This window comes from Triturus cristatus, chromosome 4_1, assembly GCF_964204655.1.
Source record: "Triturus cristatus chromosome 4_1, aTriCri1.1, whole genome shotgun sequence".
Classification (NCBI taxonomy): domain Eukaryota; kingdom Metazoa; phylum Chordata; class Amphibia; order Caudata; family Salamandridae; genus Triturus; species Triturus cristatus.
The window spans coordinates 67,236,064-67,252,734 of NC_140585.1; the positions used below are offsets into that span (position 1 = coordinate 67,236,064).

General features: G+C 46.2%; 1 protein-coding gene across 1 annotated transcript in view; it reads right to left on the reverse strand.

Annotated features, from left to right (window-relative positions):
- The window catches only part of LOC146839542 (aldehyde dehydrogenase family 3 member B1-like), an 876,897-nt gene that overhangs the window by 700,304 nt on the left and 159,922 nt on the right, over nt 1–16,671 (reverse strand). The gene's annotated exons all lie outside the window — the stretch shown is intronic.

Below are 16,671 nucleotides of genomic sequence, written 5' to 3' on the forward strand. Positions count from 1 at the left end.
GCGCCGCCCTTACGCCATCAGATGCGTCACGCATCTGTTTATCCTTGCGCCACGATGCGCTGCATTGTAAATCTGTGGTGGCGCAAGGGTAAACTTGCGTGACGCATCTTTCCTGGCGCATCCCTGCTGATTTGCAGGGATGCGCCAGGAAACATAAATCTGCCCCTCAGTGTTTACAGGAATTAGAAGTTAGTAGTGTTCGTAATGCATTTAGTGCTGGTGGTTCTCCTGGAAAGACAGGATATAATGCCCTTATGGCCGATCGCAGTGTAGCGTTATTTATGAATGCAATATCTGTCCAGTCTAGAAAAGGCTCTTCAGGAAATATGTCCCCCATCTTTTCCAGGGCCACTTGTCTGAGAAGAGCCATCACTGTCGTGTCTTGTGTGACCGTGATATGTGGGTGGTGACCCCGGGGTAGAGCTGAGGCAAAAAGCGGGACTTTACCTGCTCTTTCTCTCAGTTTGGTCCATGCCGCAACAGCACAATTCACAGTGTCTATTTCCGTATTGTTTGTAATTTTGCGAGTGTGTGTCAGCATATACCGGGGTGTGCCGGCCCTTCTTCAATCGCCAGGTGTCGCAGGTGTGGTTGTGGATAGTACCAGTAATGTGCACATTGTGCCTGGGTGCATAGGTAATATAAGTATAAGTCTGGTGCCTCACACCCTCCCTGTTCATAAGGTAGCGTCATAATTTCCCATTTGACCCGTGGTTGCTTGCCCGCCTATGCAAGCGTAATCAGTTGCGTGCGTAGCAGTCTAAAGAAAGAGCAGGGCAGGGGAATAGGTATATCACTGAAGAGGTATAAAAAACGGGGCACTATAATCATTTTTATGAGTTCCACCCTATCTGCCATAGAGAGCGGCATTTTTATCTACCTGGTTACTTGGGTTCCCAAATGTTCCATAGCCTTCCCATCGTTTTCTCGCATCACTATGTCTGTTTCCCTGTGTATCAACACGCCCAGCTACTTTACTGGTTACGTGGTCCACTCTAGCAGGTGGACCAGCGTGTGTTGTGTTGCGCTTTTTGTTAGCGGTATTATGATTGACTTGGACCAGTTAATGCATAGGCCTGAGAAATCTTCAAATTTAATGTATTCCCTAAGCAGTGGTGTCAAATTACACACAGGATTTCTGCTATAGAGTACCATGTCATCTGCAAATAGTGAAATGCCAATTGGTCTCTGTCAGAAGCGCAGCGCTGCCTGTTATGTTTTTGACGAATTTTACAGGCTAGGGGTTCTAGCGCCAGTGAGAATAGAAGCGGGTACAGTGGACAACACTGTCACGTCCCCCAGCGTATATGTATCTTGTCAGATGTGCATCCATTGATCCGTAAACGTGTAACTGGGTTGGTGTATAACAGGCGCACCCATCGTAAGTATGCCTCTGGGATGTTGAAGAGTGGTAAACATGCAGGGCCATTGTAATGAATCAAAGGCCTTGGTGGCATCTAAGAGTACAGCCGCTGCCTCTAGGTCAGGGTTCAGTTGGTGTAGCAGCCCAAAGACCATCCGTAGGTTGTGTGCCGTTGATCTGTTAGACATAAAGCCAGACTGGTCTGGCAGAACCATAGTGGTTACCAATGGCTGCAATCTGTTGGCGAGAATTTGCGCCAATATTTTGGTGTCAGTATTGATAACTGATAGAGGACTGTATGAGCCGCATTTGTTGGGCTGTTTGTCCGACTTCAGTAGTGCTATGAGAAGGGCCTCTCTAAGTGTTAGTGGTAGGGTTTGTTTTTAATACGCCTCCCAGTATAATGCCAGGTGCAGTGCCAATAGGTCCGTAAATTCCTTATAGAATTTGCCACTTATTCCGTCCTGTCCTGGCGATTTTCTGTTAGGAAAAGAGCGAATAGCCTCAGTCACTTCATCTACGTCTATTGGTTGCAGCAGGTAGTCACGTTGTCCATACCAATGCTATTATGAACCAAGGTACTTTTTAATATCTCCTTCTGAGTGGACCACTTTGGGGTCATTCAGCTTCTCGTAATATGTTGAGAACGTTTCTATAATCCCCAGTATACCATACTGATCTGTACCGTCCTCCCCCGTCACCTTTGTTATGGGCTTGTGTCCTCTGGCTAGTCGTACCTTAGCCACCAGCGCAGGGCCTGGGCATCCTCTCCTCCCCATAAGTTCTAGCCACATACCGTTTATATATATAATGTATTTCCATCTGCGCCATATTGCTATACTGTGTGATGTTGTCTCTGATTTCCGCTAACGTATTTATATCCCGTTTTGTGTCTAGTACTCCCTCCAGGGACTTCAGCTTCGTTTCCAGTTTATTAGATCTTTTAATATACTTGCATGTGCACTTAGGCAGACTCCCCTTATCGTAACTTTAAATGCCTTCCACAACATAGAAGTCTCCTCTACAGAGACCACATTTATTGAAAAATATTCTGTTATGGCTTTTTTTACTCTGTTTTATACTGTCTTTGTATACTGGGTCAAGTAGTGCTGTGGAATTTACCTCCATAGGTAGCGTGACGGGCTCTGTGTTGGTATTTCTAATTCTAATTTGACTGGGTTGTGACCAGGTAACGTTCTAGTGAGGTGTGGCACCCTCTCTGTCCATGTGCTCACTTCAGCTAACACCAGCCAGTAGTTGATAATGTAGAGGGTACTGTGGATGTTTTATTGTATTATTTGTGGCGGTGGGAGGTGTCTAAGCTCATTCCACACATGGTTGAAGAAACTGGGGTCGTTCACATTCGGTCCATAAGTGTTAACGAGCATGATTATGGTACCTGAGAGCACTCCCTGTAAAATCGCATATTGGCCCTGATCATCCGTTATCGTTTGTGCGGTTGTGAATGGCACCCGCCTTTTCACCAGGGTGAGGATGCCCCTTAAGTATGATGAGTATGAGGAGGCCAGTCTCGTACCAGCCCATCTAGCTCCCACCACACCTTCGACTGCTTCATGAGGTGCATTTTCCGAAGCAGCGCAAGCTGCATGTTGTGTCTGTCCATGTCCGCCAATAGCTTTCTCGTTTTGTGGGGCTTATTAAGTCCATGCACATTCCACGTCAGGAATGTTTTCGTGTTTAGGCCTCGAGATCTCACCTCACCTGCACCATGTGACTCTATAGGTCATATAGGTCAGCGGTGTAGTGTCAGTCATGGTCTTGTTTGTGTGTTGTGAACAACAAAAGGCAACATCATACATAAACGGTGTCCCCTCTCCCACTCAGAATCCCAATCATGCTAAAGAGCTTCCCACGGGTAGTAAAACATTTTATCTTAAACATCCTCCTTTGGCGGCTGTCTAATGTTGCCTTCATCATGTCAGATGTATAGTTTCTAAAGGGGTGCACCCTTTTTGGGGTGCGCTAGAGTCCCATTAACCCCCCTTGTGCTGGAGGGCGGCTGTATATTCCATGTCCTAAGGTGCAGTTGGGTAGGGTCCGTCTATATTTAAAGGCATTAATGTTTCCATGGCCTTTAGGATCCCCCATTGGTTCCCCTGCCCACCCAAATCTCCCCCCCCCCCCCCCCGCAGCCATGCCTGGGTAGCATATTGTGAATTTCTTACTGGGGTAGAGGGGTAGGCACCGGACCCACCAGGAGGCACAGTCCCATCGCGCCACAGTTCACACACAAGGTTCAGCAAGCATTGCAAGGTGTGGCATGCTGTGTCATATTCAGTTTCCATCCTCTTCGTCATCGCAGGTATGGCGGGCTTTCTTCTGGCCAGCTTGTTTGGTGACATATTCCACTGCCGATTGCGGGGTTGTGAAAATGTTTACTTTGCAATTGTGTTCAATGCGTAGTCTGGCTGGGTATAGCATGGCGTATGGGATCCTTGCAGTCTGCAACTTTTTCTTTAGCATCATATATTCTTTCCTGGCTGCTTGAACATTGGCCGTGAAGTCAGGGTAAAATGACACCGCGTTGCCCTGTTAGGTGATATTTTGGCATTCTCGTGCCAGTCTTGAAATTGTATCTCTGTCTCTGTAATTCAGGAGTTTGGCTATAATCAGCCTCGGAGTGGCGCCCGGGACCGGTTTAGCCACCAGGGATCCGTGAGCTCGTTCTACCACACATTTTTGTGAGAGGTTTTCAGTTTCAAACACGTCTCTCAACAGCCGCTCTACATATTCTTCTGCTCTGCCTACATTTCTTGATTCCTGAATTCATGTGATGCGTAGGTTGCTACTCCTAGACCGCACCTCCAAATCTTCATTTTTGGCTTTTATTACTGCAAGAACTTTTTGCCATGTTGAGGCACTTATTTTTCACTGAGGTTACAGTGTCTCCAGTGTTTGATATTCGTTGTTCCGCCTCGGTCAGTCGCACTGCATGATTGTTCAGTTCGGTTGCTAAGTGGTCCAGTCGGAAATTGACCCGGTCTATTTTGCCATCTATTGATTGGAGGATTTGTTGCATCACCAGCAAAGAGCTCTCCAGCGCCGGCGTACCTAGATTCAATTATTCCCCAGTGCCCCCTTCTGCCATTTATGAGGTTGCTATCGTGCTTTTAAAGCTTTCAAAGGACAATTTGGATTGTGCTTTATTCGTTTTGCCCATGGGTGCACTTAAATGGGCGAGTTATGTACGATGGGGTATTTGAACTACCCGTTGATTCGTTCACGTTGGTCAAGCCTTTGTCATGCGCTTTCAGCCTGTGCGGCTGACCACAGTTTTTTCGCCTATTTAGCCTATTTTCTCTCTTTGGCTGCGCTCCAGTATAGTTTAGAGCATCGTATTGTGCGCAGTTGGCGTCAGCCAGTGAAGTGTGGAGGCTCTTTGTCACAGCTGTTATTAGCACAAGGTACGTGCACTGTGGGGGTGTTAATCCGAGCCTGTGCTCGTTCTCTGTGCTTTATTTTTGCGTGTTTTGGCCTCAGCTGCCCAGGTGCTGAGTCGCTGCTGAGATGGGGCTGCGCTGGTGCTGAGGTGGGGCTCTGCTGGTGGTGGTGCAGTGGGGTAAAGTCTAGTAGGCATGGTGTGGTAGTGCACTGCAACTACACACACCACATCTTCAATTGACATCACCATTACATTTACACAGGCATACACCTTTTACTGCTAAAAGTATACCGTGCAAAAACGATGATATATGTGGAAATGTCATCACCTACAGCTCAAGGCATCAGATTTGCACACAGGTGAGAACACTCTAACAATGCTAGTGGGTCTGGGCACAGCTGAAGACAAACCATCTGTACCAGGGAGAGACCACTACTCAGAAACCAGGAGATCGGAGGGTGGAGGCACAGCTTAAGACATCACATCTGTACCAGGGAGAGACCACTACTCAGAAACCAGGAGATCGGAGGGTGGAGGCACAGCTGAAGACAAACCATCTGTACCAGGGAGAGACCACTACTCAGAAACCAGGAGATCGGAGGGTGGAGGCACAGCTTGAGACATCACGTCTGTACCAGGGAGAGACCACTACTCAGAAACCAGGAGATCGGAGGGTGGAGGCACAGCTGAAGACAAACCATCTGTACCAGGGAGAGACCACTACTCAGAAACCAGGAGATCGGAGGGTGGAGGCACAGCTTGAGACATCACATCTGTACCAGGGAGAGACCACTACTCAGTAACCAGGAGATCGGAGGGTGGAGGCACAGCTTGAGACATCACATCTGTACCAGGGAGAGACCACTACTCAGTAACCAGGAGATCGGAGGGTGGAGGCACAGCTTGAGACATCACATCTGTACCAGGGTGAGACTACCATTTAGTACCAGAAAGACCGGAAGGGTGCACAGCTGAAGCCATCAGATCTGCACACAGGTGAGACCACTCAAACAATGCAGAGGGTCCGGGGATCCTAGTTAAGGAGACATAGTTAAAGGCAGACGCTTTGCACCAGGGTGAGACCATTACTTAATAACAGGAGAGTCCGGGCACAGACTCAACTAAAGACACCAGATTTGTGTACAGGTGAGTCCACTCAAAATGTAGGGGGAGCAGTTAGGGGAGCACAGATCTGGACCCATGTGAGACCATTGCGTGAAGCTTGGTAACCACAGTGGGCTTGACAACTGTCTGGCGAGACCACAAAGCTCAATAGAAGAGTTCTGTTTAGAACAGGGGGCAAGGAGCAGGACACTAGCACTCAGGAGTACATGGGTCTGAAGTGGCACAATCACGGCTGTGGGCCACTGTTATTGAGTACTAGCTCTGGACATATAGCTGAAGAGACCACAGGTAGAACTGGCACTGGGGGCGGCTCAGGGCTACAGTTCTGTACATTTGAGGAAACCCTGGCGGCACCTGTAGGCAGAACATGCCCCAAACCCACTCCCTGAGAGGCATGAAGCAGAATGGGGGGTGGGGCACAATTGTACCGAAAATATTTGAATAATGTAAAATATTTTTCACCAAGTGGGAGCTGGCCCTCACACAGTGATTTGTGAATCATGCTACTGTCACCCATCCTGTACTTTGCCAAAACTCTGGGGTCTGGACTCCCCTGTCCCACCTCGCCCCCAGCACTTCATTGCTCAGACTCAAAGCCATGGCTAAATTACCTTTGAAATGCCCTATGCAAATGCCAAATAACAATATTCTTCACTGAGTTGGTGTTTTTTGTGTAGCGCCTGCTGGACCCTCATAGTGTCATGTCCACACAGGCGTCACACAGTCTAGCTGCGCCTCCCCAGCACAGGTCAGGCACTGGATGGTGGCCAGGCACTCACCATCTACAGTTTCTGCACACGGTGAACAGCGCTTTAGTTTCTGGGGGTGTGCACAGGAAGTTTATATCACATTGGAATTGTGCTGTGCCTTTATTCTGTAAAAGGATTCCAATAAGTAGAGTGGGGGCGTGCAGGCTCATGTGAACTATATTGTGCAGAGTGGTGTTATGGTAGCGTTTTACAGTGCCTACTACCCTTAGACAAGGCGCTGAATGTTTTCTTCGTTTTTCTTCTTACAAGATGCACAATGGCTCTCCCGACATTTTCACGAGCCCATGGCATGAACTTAAATGTTATGCATCTTTTGAAATAGTCCCAGTCAGACTGCGAGGTCGTATCCCCGCTTTCTATCTAAGCAGCCCCCCCAAACTGGTGTTTCCGATGTTAGCTAGTGTGAGTACCCCAACACCTCATGCAAACGCCCCTCTGAATTTTTTTAAAAAAAGGCTTGAAGCACAGGAATCACTCTTGATTTCTGTGCTTTAATTTGCCTCCTATCAGTGGCGGCTGGTAAACCTTGAACGTGGTAATGCGTGAGAGCGTAGGATGGGAACTGTGTCTGAAGTCCCAGGTCTGTTTTTTAATCAATAATAGACCTGCAGTTGGCATCTGGGGTAGGTTCGTAAAGTTGGACCTCATCTACCATTGATGCAATGGACTTCACTTGCCTGTTTCAATGTGTAATGCGCTGCCCTGGCCTGTCCATTGACAGCAGTCTGAACTCCAAAATCAGGAGCAATGCATTCCCTTTTCATAGGTCAGGGTCACCTAAATTATGCAATTTTATAGCAGTTGTGCTTTCCAAATAATTACATAAGCCATGTAACTCAGCCCCTGTGGCTTAATCTGTAGATTTTCACAAAAACGAGTTTGCAAAGGTTAAATGGTCACCTTTCTGAAGCTTATTCTGGTGTTATACTGGTACTATTGGGTGAAACCAGGCAGTGTTAACAAGTGTAAAAATGCCAAAATAATAAAGTAATTAATACTATCACAAAATGTGTCGTATTTGTGGCAACCAATTTGCCTTTTTTTTGGCACATACTCGTCACCGCAAGATCTATGAGAGAAGCACACCATTGCAAAAATATTTAAACTGATGTCTGGCAGGGATTCAGAAACTAAAGCACAGAAAATGATTATAAATCCAATCACAACAAGCATTTGCAATGCAATAGGTCTCGCATTTACGTGTTTGAGCTATTGACATCGCAAATAACAATGCCTTTTATATTTGTTTTCGTTTTAAAAACATAAATAAAAGGCATTGCCATTTACAATGCCAATAGCTTTAACTTGTGTAGCTGCGAGACCTATTGCATTGCAAATGCTTGTTTTGGGTTTGAAAGGGACCCTCGAGGCCTCCTCTCTTCAGAGGTTGGTGGAGAGAGGGGGTTTGGTACAAATTGCCCACTTAGTAGAAAGTGACTCAGAGTTTAATGTTTCGGGGCAGATTTACAAGCCCCTTGCGCCACTTTTGCGCCACTTTTAACATGGGAAAAGTGACGCAAAAGTGGCGCAAGGAGCTTGTAAATCTGCCCCTTCCTTTAGTGGAAACGCCGGAAAATTGGTGTTTTGTGTGTGAAAAGGACCCTGGAATGGGTGCGTGTGTGTGGAAGGAGTGGGGGGGGGAGCTTGGGCCTCACACAGCCGAAAGCAGTCAGCTGGTACCACGAGTGAGGCCTGACTGAAGATGACGCATCTGGAGGCCATGCTGGTGGCCCTATGGCTTCTCTGGTCCAGGGTAAAGGGTCACGATGCCATCTTTCGGGGAGGATAGAGCCAATGAGATAGAAGTTTAACACCTCTGCCAATCGAGGCGCATCGAAGGTGGCGCGAGAAGTACAATCTCATGTGGGACGCTCGAGGCCTACCACCCTAACCTTTAGCCAGGCGCACAGTATAAATCCATCAAAGCGCCTACACGCAACTCAATTTCTAGTATGCGCTATGAAACACTCGTTTCACTTAGCAGCCGTTGGCTCGGGGTTACTGATTCGAGCCTTCTGCCTGGCATCATCTCGGTGATAGCAGACTGTAAGGTGGAGGCACGGGAAGGTGCATAAGGGGGCTGCACCCCCCGCCGCGGAGATCTGTGTGTCACGTGTCTGAGGCCTGGCGAGGCCCACTCCGCCTTTCATCCGTGCGGCGGCCACATAATGAGGAACCTTGCCTTGGGTGATAAACTCCGATGTTTAAAATTAAATATAGTGTTAATAATATTAATTCTGATTAAAAATTGTTCCAGTGGATAGAGATTTAAGTGCAACTTGGGTGTGGAGGAAGTAGTCAGTGCTGTAAGCCTCGGGTGAGCCCGCACCACCCACAGGTCTTTATCCGGTCCAGGTTTGTAGTGATCACGTCATAAGCGCACAGACCTTTACGTTTGTTATGTTGTAGTGATTGCTTCAATTATAAACAGTTCTTATCAAACACGTCTCCTTGGAAGGATGAAAGGCTTGCCAGTCTGGCAGACTTTGCACCTGCGTCCTTAAGACCGTTTTTAACCCACTGAGTTGTCTTGCTGCCTAACACACTATGGTCCGACCGGCTGCATGCAGACTGGCCGCTTTATCCTCGTTAAAAATAACGAGATGGGATGTAGGGTTATGCGCGCACATGTGGGATTTATGGGTCGGGCCTGCACGGTATCAACCAGGGAGGAAGGCTGGCCCCCAAAAACCGAGACAGGAAATGATTGTAGCTTTCCAGCCTGTGGCGACACGTGTGAATCGGGGTCCCCATAAAAACTTGGTAACAGGGCTCTTAAGACGAGGCGGGGCTTGCGTAGCCTGAGAGCGGCAGTTTGTAGTGAAGGGAGAGGGGGTGTAGTGTGCCTCTCTGGGGATGGCAAACCAAAAACTTATTTTGTTGTAGTCCACGTTACATAAAACAATTTGAATTAGAACCAGAGAATAGAGGAAACCAATTGTGACACTTACACACATTTAAAAAACTAGCATGTTTTAGAGAACAGCGACGTGCACAAAGGCATGTACAGTTCGTGGAAGTGAAACTAGTACGGCGAGCCTCTATCAGCACAGTACAGAAACTATTGACGAGAATTAAAGCTGGGTTGCGGGCCACATTTCTGTGCAAGGCTGAGACAAATTTGAAGTGCTTGAGCCCGAGTTAAAGTAAAAACATTAGTTTAAGCCGTGACTTTTTAACAATTACTACAGAAGACTGCGAAGCGCCAACCAAAATGTTTTTTTAAAAGAGATTCGAAAGATTAATTATTGTAACTCTGCTTGTCATCACGTGCAGGCGCAGAAAGAAATCAAAGGGAACAGATTAGTCTATATTTAAATCACTTAAATGCACGCTTGGAAAAGCCTGGGTCAGCTGCTGGCACCTCTGTCTCTTAGGGAAGGGGGAGGGGCTGCTATTGTTTCCTGCTCAGCCCCCTGCAAACACCTCAAAGAGTTACACAACGAAACAAGTGCTCGAAGTCCGCCTAATTAATCACACCCACAACGCTGCCTAAAAAGAGAAGGAGAGCACAGAGTGATGGAGATGTGAAAGGGGAAGCAGCACACAAAGGCGTATGGAGAGAAGAAATAAACACATGCGCTGCCGTGAGGTGCTGAAAGCAAAGAGCCTCGCGCTGAAAGCAAAAAAAAAAAAGAGAAGGAGAGCACAGAGTGATGGAGATGTGAAAGGGGAAGCAGCTTATGAGATGAGGGGGAAGGGGGGCCGTGGTAGTAAATGAATACAGGCTTATCCAGTGCCAAGTGAGAACAAACACCCCATTCGGGTGTGAGGTCTCGGCTGCAGTGTTAAATGATACTTTTTCCAGGTGGTGATGAGACTTCTTTCGGGTGTGGAGGTGCGTGCTGCATGAAAGGTGGGATCCTTTGTGGTGTAAGGAGTCATGTTATGGAAAACGGGCATGGGGCTATCAGGGAGCACAGCAGCATCCCGAGCTGTGCTCCGGTCCGCTTAGGAATGAAAAAAAAAGAGCCTGATCAAAGCTGAAGAAAAGGGAGGGGGAGAAGGGAGGAGGGAGTGCGAGCAGCAGCTGTGTTAAACAAGCCGAGGTGACAAGAAGGGCTGGTAGAGAAGGGAGGGGGGAATGCCAGCAACAGAGGAGCCTGATCAAAGCTGATGGGAAGGGGTGAAGGGAGGAGGGAGTGTGAGCAGCAGCTGTGCACGTGCACGCCAACGTACACTCAAGGTTTAGGCCAGCCAAAACTGTGGGTAGCACTTTGAAAATTCCACATATAAAATGTCTCTTCGAGCCTTTGGCTCGCGAGACCTAAAAACTGAACTTGTCTCTTGGGGCCAGTGATGAGTCTCAGAAGAACAGAAAGGAAAACTTTTTAATGTGCAGAAACGGTGTCAACAAGAAACCATGGTGAAAAAACACTATTAATCATGCTGTGATTTTAACCAGCCTTGTAGCAGGATTATTGCAGCAGGCACTCGACCTGCTGGATCAAAATATTGCTCGGTGACGTCCTCCCACTTTAATTCACTTGTCTGTGCACCTCCAGCCGCTCCTTGTAGTGCCATGCCTGTCTTTGAGAATGTAGAGTGCGCAATGTAGTATTGATTCTTGCCCTTTTTCGCGAAGAGAAACGCCTGCAGCCTGGGTTTCCAGTAGGAGGATGCACCTGGGGCCGGTTGCCCCTCGCCTCTTTCCCAGCTTATTACGGAGTGTAGTCAGCGAGGATTGCTCAACGCACACCACCCGTAACAAGTAGGGAAGGGTGCACCCTCACTGCCTGACTGACACACAGCTTTGGGGAAACAGATCAGACGCCTACAGTGCCCAGGCTGTGTTCAATCAGAGAGGGTGGTGGGAGCCACACATGGGGGTGTTCCTACAACGTTGTAAGCTGCAAGGGGCCAGGGCTGACAGTGGAGAAGCCTGGCGCAGGGGCACATGGGGCTCATGTTCACGAGCGCTTGTCCTATAAAAAGTGCCATGAAAATGCCTGACCCTCGGGTCATAGTGATGACGTGACACGTCTGTCAGTGATAAAACCTTATAGACCTATGAGGCAGTGGATAGGGGAGTTGGAGCACCGCTCCCACGCTCCTTATAAGGCGCTCTTCCTACTTTCCCGTGAATATTGTAGTTAATAAACATGGACTTTTTGTGAGCTATGAAAGCCGCTGCATGGGAGATAGTTTGTCCAGACTACACAAAAAAATAAAATAAGTAATAAAAAAAAACAGTACAACAATAAACCGACTGACATGCAGCCCCTCTGTTTTAGAAGTACTGGCTGAGGCGGCAGTTCAATGAGATGACCCGCCCCTTCATTTTATTGGACATGTAGGGGATTAGCCTCGGTTTAACATGGCTGAGTCAGCCTTTCAGAGAAGACTTGATGAAAAACAAGCATTTGCAATGCAATAGGGCTCGCATTTACACGAGATGTATTGCATTGCAAACGGTAGTCATCACGGACAAGGGAGGGAGGGCGGGGGAGGCGGGACAACCGGAGTGAGGGGGGAGAAGGCACGAACAACAGGAGTGCGGGTGGGGGGAGGGGATGAGAATGCATGGACAACAGGAGGGAGGGGTAGTAGAGAAGGCAGTAGGAGAACCTCATTAAAGAAAATAGTGCTCACAGTCTAAATAACACGTACCGTGTAACACTCGAAGTAAAGGGGCTAGTAGCCATGGGAGGATACAAAGACAACATGGCTGTAATAAAGAGGGACTAACAAGCCTATAAACAAATCCAAAGGCAGCATTTACCAAGGATAAAGACACAAGCCAATTAAAAATATGGGCGGGGAGTGGGTGGTGCTTTCCTCATGGACTGAACTACAGCAGATCTTCACCATGGCAGCGCCTGCGCGCTGACTCTAGGATCGACCTAAAAACGAAGTCAAAGGCAACATTAGCCCCTGTTGACAAAAAAGCAGTCCTTCTATGGAAATGAACTAGAGATGTATAATGACCGTCAGGATATAGAAAAAAGAACTAGAAATGTACAAGGACCTCTACAATATTCCATATACACAAAACTACACATACATATATGAAGACATTTGAGTAAAATGATCCATGCCCATGTATCCACTAAGATTATTTTTTTCAAGACAGGAAATAGAGAATAATCCACAGGTATCAGTGACATAACAGTATGTGAGTATAGCTAAATCATATCTCATAGACAAACAATGGCAACCAAACCATCAGGGTAATGCAAGTTGGCTAAAAGACCACCATTTAACAATGGTAGCATAACATCGAATAAGATATCAAGAATAAAAAGAAATCTTGATTGCCTAACAAAAACAAAGGTCTGAAAAAACCCATACATTTTTAATACAGACCATCTACCGACGATCTGGTAAAAGACCAAAATCCTTATCTAAGTACACCTACTAAAACACCCTCAGGGCATCCATAGGCTGTCTGCCCTGACCACTTTCCCTTCACCGTTCATTCCTATACACTATAACCCAGCATTTACCCCAGCGGGTGTTCTGGAACCTTTCGATGCATGGAAGGAAGGGGGCTGTCGTATGATCTCAGACCTGTTTCATAACTGGGACATCCTCACATTTGAGAATTGTCAGAGGGAGTTTAACCCACAGCCAACGAATGCCACCACACTCAGCTGCGACATTAGGTCCTTAACTGGGGAATCCGGGAAGCTGTGACTAGAGAGCTCACACTAATAGAGAAACTAGCAAAATTGGAGAAGGGTAAAAAAGGCACGATCTCGCACCTCTATAAGATACTGCAGTCCACACTGTATACTGAGCAGCCCAGACAAAGAATATTCTGGGAGACACTCTGGGGGGTCAGCATCACAGATAAACAATGGGACAAATTTTTTAGGGATATACTCAAATTCAATCACTCAATGGGAATGCTGGAGACCCATTATAAGGTACTTAAAGACCGGCATCTGTACCCTATGAAACTTAAAAGGATTTATCCAGAGACGTCTGACTTATGCTGGAGAGGCTGTGGTCTTCAAAGGGATTTTAGGCATATCTGGTGGGACTGTCTGACGATCCGGACATTCTGGGTAGAGATTCTGGCACAAATCAAGGATATACTGGGTTATCCTGTGGAAATGAGCCTATTTAGGGGCCCGCCGGTGCAGGGGTTCACCCTTATCTGTCTACTGGTTTTTTAAACCAACAAAGTAGAGATTGGCACGGAAGCTGGAATATCAAATAACAAGTTTATTAATCTCTTATGAGTGGGACTACATCAATACAGCACTCTCAGGCACTGTAGGAGGTAGCCCATGGAATACAGAAACCATGGGTCTTAAATACTCTGTTTACAGCTGAGTAAGCATGGAGACTCAAATGGGAGGTACAGGCATACACAGGAATAGCTATTGACTAACATGCACAAACAAAGATCATTTAGTCAGAAAAGTGGGAGGGGAGACAGAACTGCTTACAACAGTTGAAATAGCCTGACAGTTACACTCTAAGACAGGTGCTTTCTATCAGCTACAGGCCTTTCTGAGCTTATACAGTGCTTTGGCTCAGTACTCAAGGAGTTAACTACAGTTGATGACTCAAACAAAATAGAAAGGCAATCAACAGTGAAGGCGGAAGAATCACATAGCTTAACAAAATGGATGCCACAACCAAAATGGATTCAGCTTATGCAAACGGCAATTCCTGCGATTTCCACAATCCCATGCCATCTGATCTGGGGTCGACACTGTTGGGTCTTCGTTCTGACACGCTCAAAAGCCAAACGGTTAGTGATAGAACCATTCTCTGGCTGTGTCTTGGGGCTGCCAAAATGGCGGTAGCAGAGGCGTGGAAGCAGAAGGAGGCTCCTTCTTTGACCCAATGGCACGCTCGCTTATGGCAGGCCATCACAATGGAAATAATGGAAAGCGTGTTAGCAGCACCTTTAAGAACTTTGAGTACACATGGGGACCCTTGGTGGAGTATCTTTCGCTGGGTCTTTCCCTGTTTGTGTGTCCTACACAGTTTGTTTGTGAGCACTACGCCTCTTACAATTTTAGAATTCAGGGGGGAGAAAGGGGTGTTCGGGAAATCGACATGGGGAAGATGCCTCCTGCTGCCCTCTGAACACACCAAACAACCCATACATTCAAACAAGCTTCAATGGAACTCTATGCACCTTTTATGTTATGGGGGAGGGGAGGGAAGGAGGAGTTACGAAGGATTTCAATTTCAATTGACTAATGTATGAAAATGACCAATGGTGCCACCTCATTGTTTACCTTGAGGTCAATTAAACGCATCTTTTCTGAAAAGAAGCAAATGTACCTCCTTATAGCCTTATACTGTAAGACCAGAGAGATGTGATTTGAATAGCACTATGTAATTACATACTTTGGAAAAATTTCAATAAAAAGACTGTTTACAAAAAAAAGATCAAAATCCAAGACTTTCAAAAGAGATGCTAAGATAAAAGAATCAGTTGAGAAATTCGAACATTAATTTGTCTAACCCTCTAGGAACCACACTTTCCAATCGTAGGAAATGTGGAAAAACGTTGCCTATAAGCAACCACAGACAGATACATAATAAAAGGAATTGGACGATAAGAAAACAGAGATCCTGAAGTCAGGAATAAAAGTCTTCTACCAAGGGTTGAAACTTCAAGGCCCATGCCTCTTCCCCTCAAGGATCAACCTATAGTAATTCTTTGCAGAGAAAAATGGTACAGCATCAGAGGTAAATGTTCTTCAAGAACAAGAAACAATGTTTAGCAATAAGGCACAGCTTTATGACAATCGTGAAAAAGGAGCGACATATAAAATAACCTATTCCAATAGAAGGAATTGAATCACTTAAGATACTATATCTGCCTGAAGATTTATAATAGCATGATATAATACCAGGAAAGTCAGCAACCACGTCTGAGAGAAAACAAGAACATGCTCAATATCACTGGCCATAAGACAGAAGCTGAATAATAAAATGGTTCACAAGACAAGGATTTGGCTAATAATGTTCTGCATCCAGCAGACGTAGAGAACTTCATCTATCACATAAATGGAAGGCAAGTACTAAAGAAAAGCTGAAGCCACATCAATAATAATGTAGGCTATCAGATACCTTCTGTGAAAATGTCAGAAGAAATTTGGGATAGACACACTGCCATACCCTAAAAAACACAATAGACTCTTAAGAGGCCTATTAAGAGGTCTTTGCACCTAAGCCTCGCATTAAAAAGGCAAATCATATGTCCCAAAGCTCCAATGGAGTACAAATTCAAAAGTACCACAGGGAACTAATCCTACACATAGAGTAGAACTCAATCCACTTAAGCGTGAGACAAATAACGCATAAGTTGAGCAAACTCCTCCCGATCCATATATATATAAACTGACTGAATAAACAGGTTTATGTCCCTGACTTCGAGTGCCGCTTCCCTTTCTTTCAATGAAGTTTGGGGAGGTATACATACACTAGCGGTTGCCAGTAGGTAGTTATAGTTAAGATCTAATGTTCAATAGGAAAAGCATTTTTTGACTTGGCTATACCTTTAGCGTCGTTTGATCAATCTTTAGAACATTTTCCCCAAAAAGTGTCAAAATAGGTTCTGGTTGTGATGGAAAGTTTGGGGTTGATCCGAGCAGTCAGGACCGAGAAATAGGGGTGAGAAAGAAGGGTGTGTTTGTAATGTTAATTCTCATAGGAACGTGTTGTCAAATCTACAGCCCGAGCGGCTGGACTGAATGACACCAAATTTGGTAGAAAGGTAGATGTTGTTACTAAGATTGCGCTTTTTGTTATTTGGTGCAAGTCCGTCCAGTATTTTTTGAGAAATTGATGTAAGAAATTATAGATATGTCTCTGGCCACGGATATTTCGAGACGGTTTTGTGATGAATCGCGAATGCGCGCGCCAACAGGAATGCTCTGATTGGCTGGACGCAACCTGAACAGAAAGTTGCAGTCAAGGTGGAGATACTCTGCCGCCATTTTTGAGAAATTGGTGTGTTAGTGACACAAGTTATGTGTCCAAAATTGATTTTATTGATCACGCGCGATATTCACGATGACGACGCAACTGCCAGCGTA